Below are 13,021 nucleotides of genomic sequence, written 5' to 3' on the forward strand. Positions count from 1 at the left end.
TCTATTTGTTTTAGATGTTAACACAAACATTTTATTATTTTCCATAATATTTTGTTTCATTTGAAAATTTATAACGCCGAATAAAATGAATTTGTAACGCATGTCTGGTGTCAAATGAAATCATCAAAAAGTCATCAAAATGTCTTAGAAATATTTTTCAGATCTTTAAAAATAAAAATTGTTTTAAAATAGCAATAGAGGCGGCAAGCTAAAAGAACCTCATCTAAAGTTGCATTTAAAATTTTGAATTTATATTTCAACAGCTGTGACCTCCAATATTTTGTTTTGTTTGGAACTTATTTAAGTTTTTTTGAAGTGTAAATAATCTATTTTGATTGCATTTGTATTGGTCTCATTTAAATAATATCCCCCGATACTTATTAAATAGTAGAAGGGATTTAAAATGCCATTTAGTTAAATAAATAAAGTCACGCGTCTTAGTTTATTAAATGAAAAAGATCAAAAGAAATTTTGGAAATTTTTTAAGAATTATGACATCAGAATTGTGCAAAACAAAAACTGTTATAAATTTTAAAATAATCCAAAAATAATTGAATGCTCAAAATATGTCAACAAAATTAGCGTGGGTATTATGCGTTTGTGCAGATGTTTGTAACGCCCAAAAATATTAGTCTAACACCCACCTTAAAGTATACCGATCGACTTAGAATCGCTTTCTGAGTCCGTCCGTCTGGTTGGCTGGCTGGCTGTCCATGTAAACCTTGTGCGCAGAGTACAGGTCGCAATTTTGAAGATATTTCGATCAAATTTGGTACATATTATTTTTTCGGCCCAAGGACCAAGCCTATTGAAACTGGCTGAAATCGGTCCATTATTTCACCTAGCCCCCATACAAATGTCCTTCCGAAATTGGACTTTATCGGTCATAAATGTTTAATTTATAAATGTATCTACACAAATTGCGCTCCAAATAAGTTTTATATATACAAAATTCATGTCACCAAATTTTGTTACGATCGGTCCATAATTAGTCATAGCTCCCATAGAGACCCGCTTCCGAAAATCACTTTAACGTGCATAAATCGCTTAAAATTGTTGGTATACTCACAAAATTCAACATAGTAAACTTTCATATAGACATAAATCACACGACCTAATTTCATGGTGATCGGTCCATAATTGGTCATAGCCCCCATATAAGGCCCACTTCCGAAAATCACTCAAAAATATAAATTATTGAAATTTTAAAAGAAGGGTATTATATGGTCGGGCTTGACCGACCATACTTTCTTACTTGTTTTTAAAATAGAATTAAATAATCATGAACTTTGCAAATAAGAATTTAATCGAGATATCGATCGCTGATCACATTTATTTCTAATCAAAAATCCACATTTTCCATGAAAACCTCTGAAAATTTAAAACCTTTAATAACTTTGAAAATATGCGTGAAAGGGATTTAAAAGACGAGTCAATATCAAGTCAAAAGAAATTAAAAAAAATATGATATCAGAATTTAGACACAATTACTGTGCAAAAAAAAAACTGTTATAAATTTTAAAGTGTTAATCGAGAAAAGAACTTCGATCAACGATCAGTTATATTTCTGGCCACCCTACACTTCTTCTGTAACTGCCCGGCACTGGGTGATCTATGTGCCAGGCTTTTAGGTAAGCGATCCTTTAGTACCCTCTCCGGGTTATCTGTGAAGGAACTAAGGTGCATAGACGCCTTTATCAAGGAAAGCAGATGGTTGATAAGACCGAACATGCAAATTGTACCACTTAGGGTACAACCATCCCATGATGGTCTGCGTTATTCGATTCTTTGAATTCTTAACCTTTCTCCTCCTTCTCCTCTCTTTTTATCTACACTCTACTCCTTCAAATTTCACTATAACTCAATCTATAGATATCCTTTTTCTTTAACTTATATTTCCCTTTTCTTTCTTTCTGTTTTCATTCTCTTTTCAGGTATCACAAAGGGAACGATTATTGGAACCAAGTGAGCGGTACGAGACTAAGGTTTTGGACGGCTGCCTGAATACCATACCATTTCTGGCCATTAAAATAATTAAAACATCAGGAGATCGATATGTGATCTCTTATATTGCTGATCAAAAATCTACATTTTCTATGAAAAATCTAAGACAATTGTACATCTTCAATAACTTGGCAAACAAGCATGATCTGTGATCACTCAAATTCTGAAATATCGCTTATAACATTGTAAATATGTGTTAATTCGAGAAAACGGATACGACGTGTGATCACTCGATCGATATTTTCTATTAAAATCTCAAAATAAATTAATTTGTGTTTAATCGTGATCACTCGTATGTCGAACCAAAAATCGATCATTTAAAACATTTTAGTGAATATTTTAAATCGTCTATAAATTTGTAAAAAAAAAAAACGTTTGATCGAAAAATTGTACGTGATCTGTGAAAAATCGTCTATGGAGTAAAGGACCGTGATCTATGATCACTCGATCGATATTTTCTATTAAAACCTCAAAATATATATCGGAACAAAAATCTATCTTTTATGCGAAAAACATAAACAGTCTTAAAATTTCAATAATAAGTGATTTATTGACATTTTAATACTGTTTAAGTTTTTCTGATATTTTAGTGGAAGTTTTAAATCGTCAATAAACTCGTAAGCAAATGTTTGATCGAGAAAAGGTACGTGATATGTGAAAAATGCTGTCTATGCATTTGTAAATAAGCGTTAATTCAAATAATGGTCAGTGATCTGTGATCACTCAACCTCAAAATATATATATTAAAACGTGTTTAATAGAGAAAATGTATTCGAAAAACTTAAAAAAATCTTAAAACGTCAAGGATTTTGTAAATTTGCGTTTAATCGAGAGAAGATCTGTGATTACATTTCTGAAAGCGATCACTCATATTTCTAAACTAATATCAAAGTTTTCTACGAAAACTTCAAAAAATTCGAATTCCTAAATAACTTTGTAAATGTGAGTTTAAACGAAAAAAGGAACTCGATGTGTGATCACTCATATATCGGACCAAAAATCAATCTTATATGTGTAACATTAAAAATGTCTTAAACCGTCAATAAATTTGTATGTCCGGAAATAGTGAAAGGGATCACTCAAATTTGTGATCTTTTAGTGAAAGTGTTTAATAAATTAGTAAATAAACATTTAATCGAGAAAATGATCGAGAGTTCATATTTCAAAACTAAAGGGTCCGATATTTGCTATGAAAACCTCAAACTATACTAAATTTTCATTAAGTTTGCAAATTTTTGTTTATCGAGAAAAAATCTCGAACTGTGATCACTAGATTTTTTCTTTCCCCGTACTTTTTCATTTCCCGGGAAATTAATTAATTTTAAAATTTCCCTGGATCCATCCCGGGAATTCTCGTTTAGAACAAATTATTCAATTTTAAGAATGTAGACTTCGTTAAAAATCTAAAAATTGTATTGGATACAAATAAAAAAAATCCAATAAAAATTTAATATAATGAGATAAACTGACTCGATTACTAATTTGGTTATATTTATAATTTATATCGGAATGTTTTCAATTTCCAATATATTTTGTTCCAGCTTCGTTAGATTCCAATTAATTCTGTTAATTCACAAAAAAAATAAATATTTTAATTTTGAATTGGCGATGTTTTTCTTATTAAATCAAAAATTAAAACTTGAAGAGAACCCAATAATATTAAACAAAATTCAATTTCACGGAAGGTGTTTTTATTCCAAAAATGTTCGTTATACTTTTTGTGAAAAAGCAAAATACTAAATAATTCCACTTTCGATCGGAATAGAATTCTGTGAGAACAATGAACATTCACGAATTTTTGGAATAATTCGAATATTGAACTTGTTATTGGTCAATTTGGGTTAAATTTTTTTTGTTGTATGAATCTTCTGCATTTGTTTTGGAGCTTTAAGCATATTATAGAGAAAGTCCAGTTCAAAAAAAATCACATAAACTAAGGAACATAATTCCAAGAAATTCTCGCACATTTTCCTGGGATTAAAAATTTTGCGGAATTCCCGGGATTTCCCGTAAAAAACTTTAGGGATCACACATATCTCACAAAAATATATCATTAAATGAAAATTTAAAAAAAAACCGTTTAGTTGAGAATTGAAGCACGATCAGAGATCATAGTTCTGAACAAAAATCGATCTTCTGTGAAAACCTAAAACAATTTCAATTTCAAAATTTCAGGTAACTCAAATTCTGACAAAAAATTGATCAAAAAAATCTTAAAATTTTCAAATGATCGTTTAGCCAGAAAAACGACTTGATCACTCATATTACTCATGACAAATCGATATTTAAGTGAAATTTTGTGTAAATAAGCATGTAATAGAGAAATTATCACGATTTTGCTGTTTTTAAGGTGCTGACCAGTGATGTTAACATTTTAATTTCGATTACCGTACAGCCCTAAAAAAATTACCGTTTTTTAGGTAAAATTACCGTATCCAAAGTTTAGTACAAAAATAATAATATTTTCTTATTGAAACAGGTTTATTTTTATAATTCAATATATCGAGGGCCTATATTCAAAACTCTCTATCTTAAAAAACCAACTTTTCAGGAAAGCCAAAAAAACTGTTTTTTGTCGCGTATTACTTGAGTTATTAAAATTTGGTATGCTAGAGGGTTTTTCTTCTCAAAATATTCAATGTGTATATAAAAATGAAAAGATAGAGGATTTTGCATTTTAATAGAATTAAATTATTTTGATTTCATTTATGCCATCTGTCAGTTTTTAACGTGATTTATTTAGATAACGGCTAATAATACAACATAAGATAAAAAACACTTTAAAAGTAGACACTTTTTAAGCAAACTCCAACTTTAACCATTAATTGTTATGCCATGGAAATTATATTTTCCAAAAACAAAATAGGTAAAATATTTTCATGGTAATTCATTTTTTTAAATGATTGAAAAATGTAAAATTCATGTTCAGCATTCAAAAATTAGTAAGAACACATGAATTGCAAGAAGATATTATTCCAAAAAAAATATTTGAAAAGATAGAGACTTTTGCATTCGGAAAAAATTAATTGTATAACATAGAGAAATAACAAAAATGCAAATAAAATAGCAAAAAACAATATGCTTGTAAGAAATTCACATCATAGATGAGGGCTGTTTTACTGAACATTTTACTATCAAAATGTAATTTTCCTATATTCAAAACCCACTAACAAAGATAGTGGGTTTTGAATATAGGACCATATTTGTAAAACAGCAGAATGCCATTTTTATCAACATCATTTATTTGCCTTATAATATATAAGGCAAATAATTCCGTATCTATTTATTTAAATTCATCCATTTCAACAGCTTCTGGGAAATGCAAAACTAAAGGCATTATAGAAATATTGGTATCGAACAATTGGGGATTTATTACGATCAGTTTTTAATACTAATTTGTATGTTGAAATATCCATACTTGAAAGACTTGCGATTACTTTACCGCGTAGATATATTTGGTCTAGTGGTAGTTGGTTATCATCATCCTCAAAGTTTTATGATTATTTTAATGAGAAATATGTACATTATATGTAGACACATTATGGAAATATAACGTTTAGGATATCATTTTTAAAAATTTAAACTTTTTAAAATTACCGTACAAATGTAGAAATTACCTGCCTACCGTACGGAGGTCTAAATTACCGTACAATACGGTAATTACCGTACGGTTAACATCACTGGTGCTGACATTAGATTTAACGTAGTGAGCTAACGTGCCAAGTCTCTCTTTTATATTGTTTAATAGAGATTTGAACAAAAACCGTTGGAATAAGTAAAAATACAATGTTTGTTAAAAAACAAGTAAGAGTGCTATATTCGGCTGTGCCGAATCTTATATACCCTTCACCAAATTATACTTCAAAATTTTAAATATTTTTAGGTATACAAAATTTAATTTTTTTTACAGTTGTTTTTTTCATTTTTTGGAAAAAATTTTCTGAATGGATGGTATTGGTTTTCCCATTTCTGTCCTGTTGGTGGATGATGTTGCCATCAACAATATATAAAAAAACTTCCATCTATAGAGCGCTGCAACTATATATATTTAGCCTTTTAGTTAGATTTTTTCGTTAAGTCTTACTTTAACTTTATATTATAGTTTTGCGAGCCAATCGTTGCTTAGCCTTGGTAAAGTAAACTTTAATTATCCTAAACTTTTTGAATTTGTATCGAGCCCTTTGAATTTGGATTTTATAATAAAAAAAATTTTGTACAACTATACTAGTGGAAAAAACATTAAAAGGAAAGTGTTTTTTTTTTTCAACAAAACAACAATACTGTGCCTAAAAACAACCCCTTTCTTTTTATTAAACTAAAACCAAGTTGTTTGGAAACTTGGTTGAACAATTTACAGGTCCCACAACAGTTTTACATATACGCTTGGTGGCTTAACATCGATTGTTGTTTCAAATTTTTTTTTTTTTAAATTTTAAATTTTTTTTTGGGTTTTTTGAATTTTTTTTTTGTGAAAAATAAAATTCGGGTTAAATTTTTTTTTCCGATTTTGACCCATTGTAGGTCCATCTTACTATGGTCTTATATACGTCGTTGCACATGTCTTTGAAATATCTATCATTAGATATCCATATTGTCTATATTAATGTCTTAGTAATCCAGATATATGTAGGTCAAAAATAGGTAAAAAATCGAGGTTGTCTTGGTTTTTTCCACATATCTCAGCCATTTGTGTACCGATTTGGCTGATTTTAAATAGCAAAATTCTCGAAAACATGTCTGACAGAATTATTTGGATCCCGAAGATATCTGGGGTCTTCAGAAAATTGATTTCAACAGACAGACGGACAGACAGACGGACATGGCTTAATCGACTCCGCTATCTATAAGAATTCAGAATATATATGGGGGATTTCATGTCAAGTGAACCAACTTTTGAAATCGATGTCTTCCGATCGGGATGAAATTTGCACCAAGGTTAGCTCTATTGGATAGTAACTCAGACACAATTTTTCAACAACATCGGTCGAGAACTCTCTGAGTTATAGGGGGTAAAATTTTGACAATTTGGTCAAACAGGGGTTTTTTCTTATCCATGTAACTTATTACCTATTGTTCTTAGCAAAATGTGTTCCAAATAGTATAGATAGCTATTTCTTCGATCTTTCGAAAAAAAATATTTAAAAAAAAAAATAAAAAATTTTTAATATTTTTTTTCCGAAATCAAAAACTTTTTTGACTTTTTTTTAAAATACGCTATTTTTTTTATTTTTTTTTTTTCTCTTAAAATAAAGTTTAGATATTTTCCTTGAACACCTACTTGGTCGCTTAGTGGGATGCGAGTGGGATATCTATCAAAATAAATATTTTGTAACTCAAAACATAAAATTTTTGACTTTTTTTGCAAAATCAAAAACTTTGTTGACTTTTTTTTTCAAAATGGACCCTTTTTTAATCTTTTTTTTTAGGTCAAACAAAAGCTTAGATATTATCCTTGAAGACCCTTTTGGTCGCTTAGTGGGATGCGTGTGGGATATCTATCAAAATAAATATTTTTTAACTCAAGACTTACAATTTTTGACTTTTTTTTTTGAAAATACGATTTTTTTTCCAAATGGGCCCTTTTTTTAAATTTTTTTTTGTAGTCAAAAGAAAGCTTAGGTCCATTCCTTTAAGATATTTTTAGTCCCTTAGTGGGATGCGAGTAGGATATCTATCAAAATAAATATTTTGTAACGCAAGACATACAATTTTTTAATTTTTTTTTGCAAAATCAAAATTTTTTTCCAATATGGGCCCTTTTTTAATTTTTTTTTTTGCTCAAAAGAAAGCCTAGGTCCATTCCTTTAAGATATTTTTAGTCCCTTAGTGGGATGCGAGTGGGATATCTATCAAAATAAATATTTTGTAACGCAAGACATACAATTTTTTAATTTTTTTTTGCAAAATCGAAATTTTTTTCCAATATGGGACTTTTTTTTAAAATTTTTTTTTGCTCAAAAGAAAGCTTAGGTCTTTTCCTTTAAGACCTATTTTGTCACTTAGGAAGATGTGAGTAGGATATCTATTAAAATAAAAATGTTGTAACTCAAGACATTCAATTATTGACTTTTTTTTTGCAAATTCGAATTTTTTTTCAAAATGGGCCCTTTTTTAAAAATTTTTTTTTAGTCAAAAGAAAGCTTAGGTCCATTCCTTTAAGATATTTTAGGTCCCTTAGTGGGATACGAGTGGGATATCTATCAAAATAAATATTTTGTAACTCAAGATATACAATTTTTGATTTTTTGGCAAAATCAAAAACTTTTTTGACTTTTTTTTAAAATGGGCCCTTTTTGTAATTTTTTTTTTTTGCTATAAAGAAAGCTTAGGCCTATTCCTTTAAGATGGTTTTGATCGCTTAGTGGGATGCGAGTGGGATATATATCAAAATAAATGTTTTGTAACTCAAGACATACAATTTTTGTGTTAAAACATTTATTTTGATAGATATCCCACTCGCATCCCACTAAGGGACTAAAAATATCTTAAAGGAATGGACCTAGGCTTTCTTTTGAGCAAAAAAAAAAAATTAAAAAAGGGCCCATATTGGAAAAAAATTTTGATTTTGCAAAAAAAAATTAAAAAATTGTATGTCTTGCGTTACAAAATATTTATTTTGATAGATATCCTACTCGCATCCCACTAAGGGACTAAAAATATCTTAAAGGAATGGACCTAAGCTTTCTTTTGACTACAAAAAAAAAATTAAAAAAAGGGCCCATTTGGAAAAAAAATCGTATTTGCAAAAAAAAAAGTCAAAAATTGTAAGTCTTGAGTTAAAAAATATTTATTTTGATAGATATCCCACTCGCATCCCACTAAGCGACCAAAAGGGTCTTCAAGGATAATATCTAAGCTTTTGTTTGACCTAAAAAAAAAGATTAAAAAAGGGTCCATTTTGAAAAAAAAAGTCAACAAAGTTTTTGATTTTGCAAAAAAAGTCAAAAATTTTATGTTTTGAGTTACAAAATATTTATTTTGATAGATATCCCACTCGCATCCCACTAAGCGACCAAGTAGGTGTTCAAGGAAAATATCTAAACTTTATTTTAAGAAAAAAAAAAAAATAAAAAAAAATAGCGTATTTTAAAAAAAAGTCAAAAAAGTTTTTGATTTCGGAAAAAAAATATTAAAAATTTTTTATTTTTTTTTTTAAATATTTTTTTTCGAAAGATCGAAGAAATAGCTATCTATACTATTTGGAACACATTTTGCTAAGAACAATAGGTAATAAGTTACATGGATAAGAAAAAACCCCTGTTTGACCAAATTGTCAAAATTTTACCCCCTATAACTCAGAGAGTTCTCCACCGATGTTGTTGAAAAATTGTGTCTGAGTTACTATCCAATAGAGCTAACCTTGGTGCAAATTTCATCCCGATCGGAAGACATCGATTTCAAAAGTTGGTTCACTTGACATGAAATCCCCCATATACTTTATAGGGTCGGAAATGAAAAATGTAGAAATTACAAACGGAATGACAAACTTATATATACCCTTCTCACGAAGGTGAAGGGTATAAAAAATATATATTGTGGTATTCAAAAATGCAAAGTCCATTTTGTAATATGCAACTATGCTAAATCCATTTCTTCCTAAATTGCAAATTTTGTATCTCATTCAAACGGAATTGAGTAGAAATACTTTATGAACATATTATAAGTAGACCCAAAATGTATTAACTATTGGTTTATGTATTTAATTTGTCATTCCGTTTGTAATTTCTAGATTTTTCAAAGTATATATATTCTGGATCGCTATAGATATCGGAGTCAATATAGCTACGTTCGTCTGTCCGTCTGTATGTTGATTTCAACTTTCCCTAGCCCCCAAATAACATGATTAATTGATACATCAATATATCGGGAATTCTACCGGCTCGGTTGCTATATAAAATCGAGAAAATCGGTCCACAAATGGCTGAGATATAAGGAAAAAAAAATCGGGAAAACCTCGATTTTTGGCCTATTTTTAATCTATATCTGGATTACTAAGTCATTAATATAGACAATATGGATATCTAATGATAGATATTTTAAATTCCATTGAAAAGATGAATATAGGACCTACAATGGGTTAAAATCGGGAAAAATATCTTTAAACAGATTTTTTTTTACCAAAAAATTTTTTGGTTAACATTTTTTTTTCATTAATAAATTGAAAAAAAAAATTTTTGAAAACAATTTTAAAAAAAATTTTCAAAATTTTAAAAAAATATTTTTTTTTTTAAATTTTGAAATATTTTTAAATATTTAAAATTTTTATTTTAAAGTATAATTTGGCCGAATATAGTTCTCTTAATTGTTTAATTTGAAATTTATTCATTTAAAATGTTAACCAAAAACTTTTAAGTAAAAATTTAATAATTTTGAAATTTATTATCATCTTAACTTCTGATAACAAAAACTTTGATTAATATCAACTTTAGTGATAAAGGAGACTTTAAATATGATAACAGAGTTAAAACCATAAAAATAATAGAAAAAATGTGTTAAGTCCACAAAAAAATAGGACTTAAAACAAGCCAAAGCTCTTCTTATAAAAATCGTATAAAAAACATATCAAATAATTAAAATAAACAGCATTAATAGATTAAAAATATTTAAATCAAAAGATTTTAGAACGTTTTTTTGTGTCTCCGATAAAATTTGTGAAAAGGACTTGGCACGTTTACATATGTTTTATACACGAGAAATTTCCAACTGATGGAAAGTTATATGACTTCTTAGTTCTAATGGGAGTGTAGAATTTGTATTAATTTATATAAGAAATCATAAGGACGTCTAAAAGTATCAATAAATCCACAACTAAAACATAAAAATATAAATATATCTATATCTATAATGATAAATAACAATATACTCCAAAACGTGTTAAAATTTATCATTTGGCATTCAATTAAGTGTTTAAATGTAAAATAATTAAGATCATTCAACCGATCCGATCGTCTTTAATACATTCAAACTATTTGATTATGATGAATGTGTCGCTATATTCATCACATCATGCCACAACGTATTTTGCATCAAGACTCAAGTTCAAGACGAGACGACACCACAACACAAGACAAAACGAAATGATAAAGAGAGAGAGACAGAGAAGTGAAAGAGGATTTTAAAATGTTGTTAAAAGAAATGATACAACAATGTATCTATCGTTCGAAGTGAAAAAGGGGTCATTCATTAAAGAGATTTTGTTTATTTTTTTTATCATACTTTTTTTTTTTCATTTATCTTGTAGACTTTGAATATGTTGTTGTTGTTTTTGTGATGCATTTTAATTATTCCATACGCTGGTAGAGAGAAATATTTGTAAGATTTAACCCATTGTGCAGCTGCCTATTTCTGGAGATGATGATATCGTAGCTTTCAACAGCATTTAAATATTATTTGAGGATCATTGATACTGTAGGAGGTTATAGATACATGTAGGACTTGAAGTTTTTATCCTATTCAGAACAACCTTAATATCGGTACATAGTATTCAATAAAGTACGAACGGTTGGGAATGCAACATTGACTACTACAATCCACAACATCCAGCTTCCATATGATATTCTCTGTATCGATCTCCAAAGATCCCCGGATCGGATATCTTTTATTTTATCTCAATGTTGGTTTAGATCCTTCTCAGCTCAGTTCTAAACTTCACAAATTACAAAATCTTTGAATTTTGTCTCACGCTTAGACTTCTCTATGGGTTAAAGTAAAACAACAACAAAAACTGGCAGTGGTAATAATGATGATCATGATGCTGTTGCATTTTAAGTTATTCACGGCTGTGGCAAGATGTTTCATATTTGTATCTTTATATACATATCGCTTCATTCATACATCTGCATATAAATAAATACAGATATGTATGATGTTGTTTATAGTTTCTTAAACCTTGTAGCAGATGCAATGGAAGACAACATGATCATCATGACATTTATTGTGGTGATCATGATGATGTTGGTTGAATAAAAAAGTTCGAGTCTTACGTTCAACATGAAATGTATTGGTGTTAATATTGTACATTGTATGCATCAATATGTATTGTATGATAAATATATGCATGCATGCCACGATTATAATGCATTGTACGAGTTGTATTGTAAGTAGTATGTTTGTGCAACTTGTAATGCATGCATCATGCATGCCATCATGTTGTTGGCGTTCTGTGTATGTAAGAGTGATTGTGGTTCATATTGCCATCTTGTCTTCTTCATCTGTTATGGACTTAAATCGTTGAACGAACATTCATTTCATTTGTATGTCTGTTCGCTTCTTCTTTAGTTTAAATGTAAGTGAATGAATTGAGTGATTAATTGACAGTACTTGGTGTCACCCAAGTACGTTCAAAATATCCATATAGCGGGCACAATCACGTCACATAAATAATGGAAAAATGTATCCTTCAAAACGAATAATTAGTGCCCTACGTAAGGTTAGAGATACAAATATTTGTCCTTGTTGTACCAAACTTCTATTTAGAACGCCATGATCAACCGCATTACTGATCTCAATTGTTAAATTATGGGTAGCCTGTGAGTACGATCGCAGAATAAATGGAGTCTCTATGAAAGTCGTCCTGCATATGATCTCTTAGTACATTACTAGCTCCATATCTGGCATTGGTAATGTGTCCAAATGTGTGATGTTAATGTTTGGTTGGGGGATGGGGTATTTCGTAAAGGTGGAAAGCTATCTGATTGCTATCCACTTGAGGATAGCCAGAAGTGATTAATTTACTGAATTTCCCAAGCAGCTCACTACTTCCGGCCATTGGTCAAGCATTCCATGGTAATGTCGGCCAGGTTACCCAATCGTTCGACAGCTAGAGTGAAAAGTCGTTCGCTTTAATGAGTAACCTAAATGGCACTTTAACAGTGGTGTGTCTCAGATAAGTAGGTGTCACTGTAACTCACCGTGCAACATTAGCCGCATGGCGGTTAGCCTGTCCAAAGGCTGTTGGCTGCGGATTCCCAATTAGTAAATATTCCTAAACATCAACGATTACAGAAACCACAGCAAA

The sequence above is a fragment of the Calliphora vicina genome, chromosome 5 (genome assembly GCF_958450345.1).
Source record: "Calliphora vicina chromosome 5, idCalVici1.1, whole genome shotgun sequence".
Taxonomy (NCBI): domain Eukaryota; kingdom Metazoa; phylum Arthropoda; class Insecta; order Diptera; family Calliphoridae; genus Calliphora; species Calliphora vicina.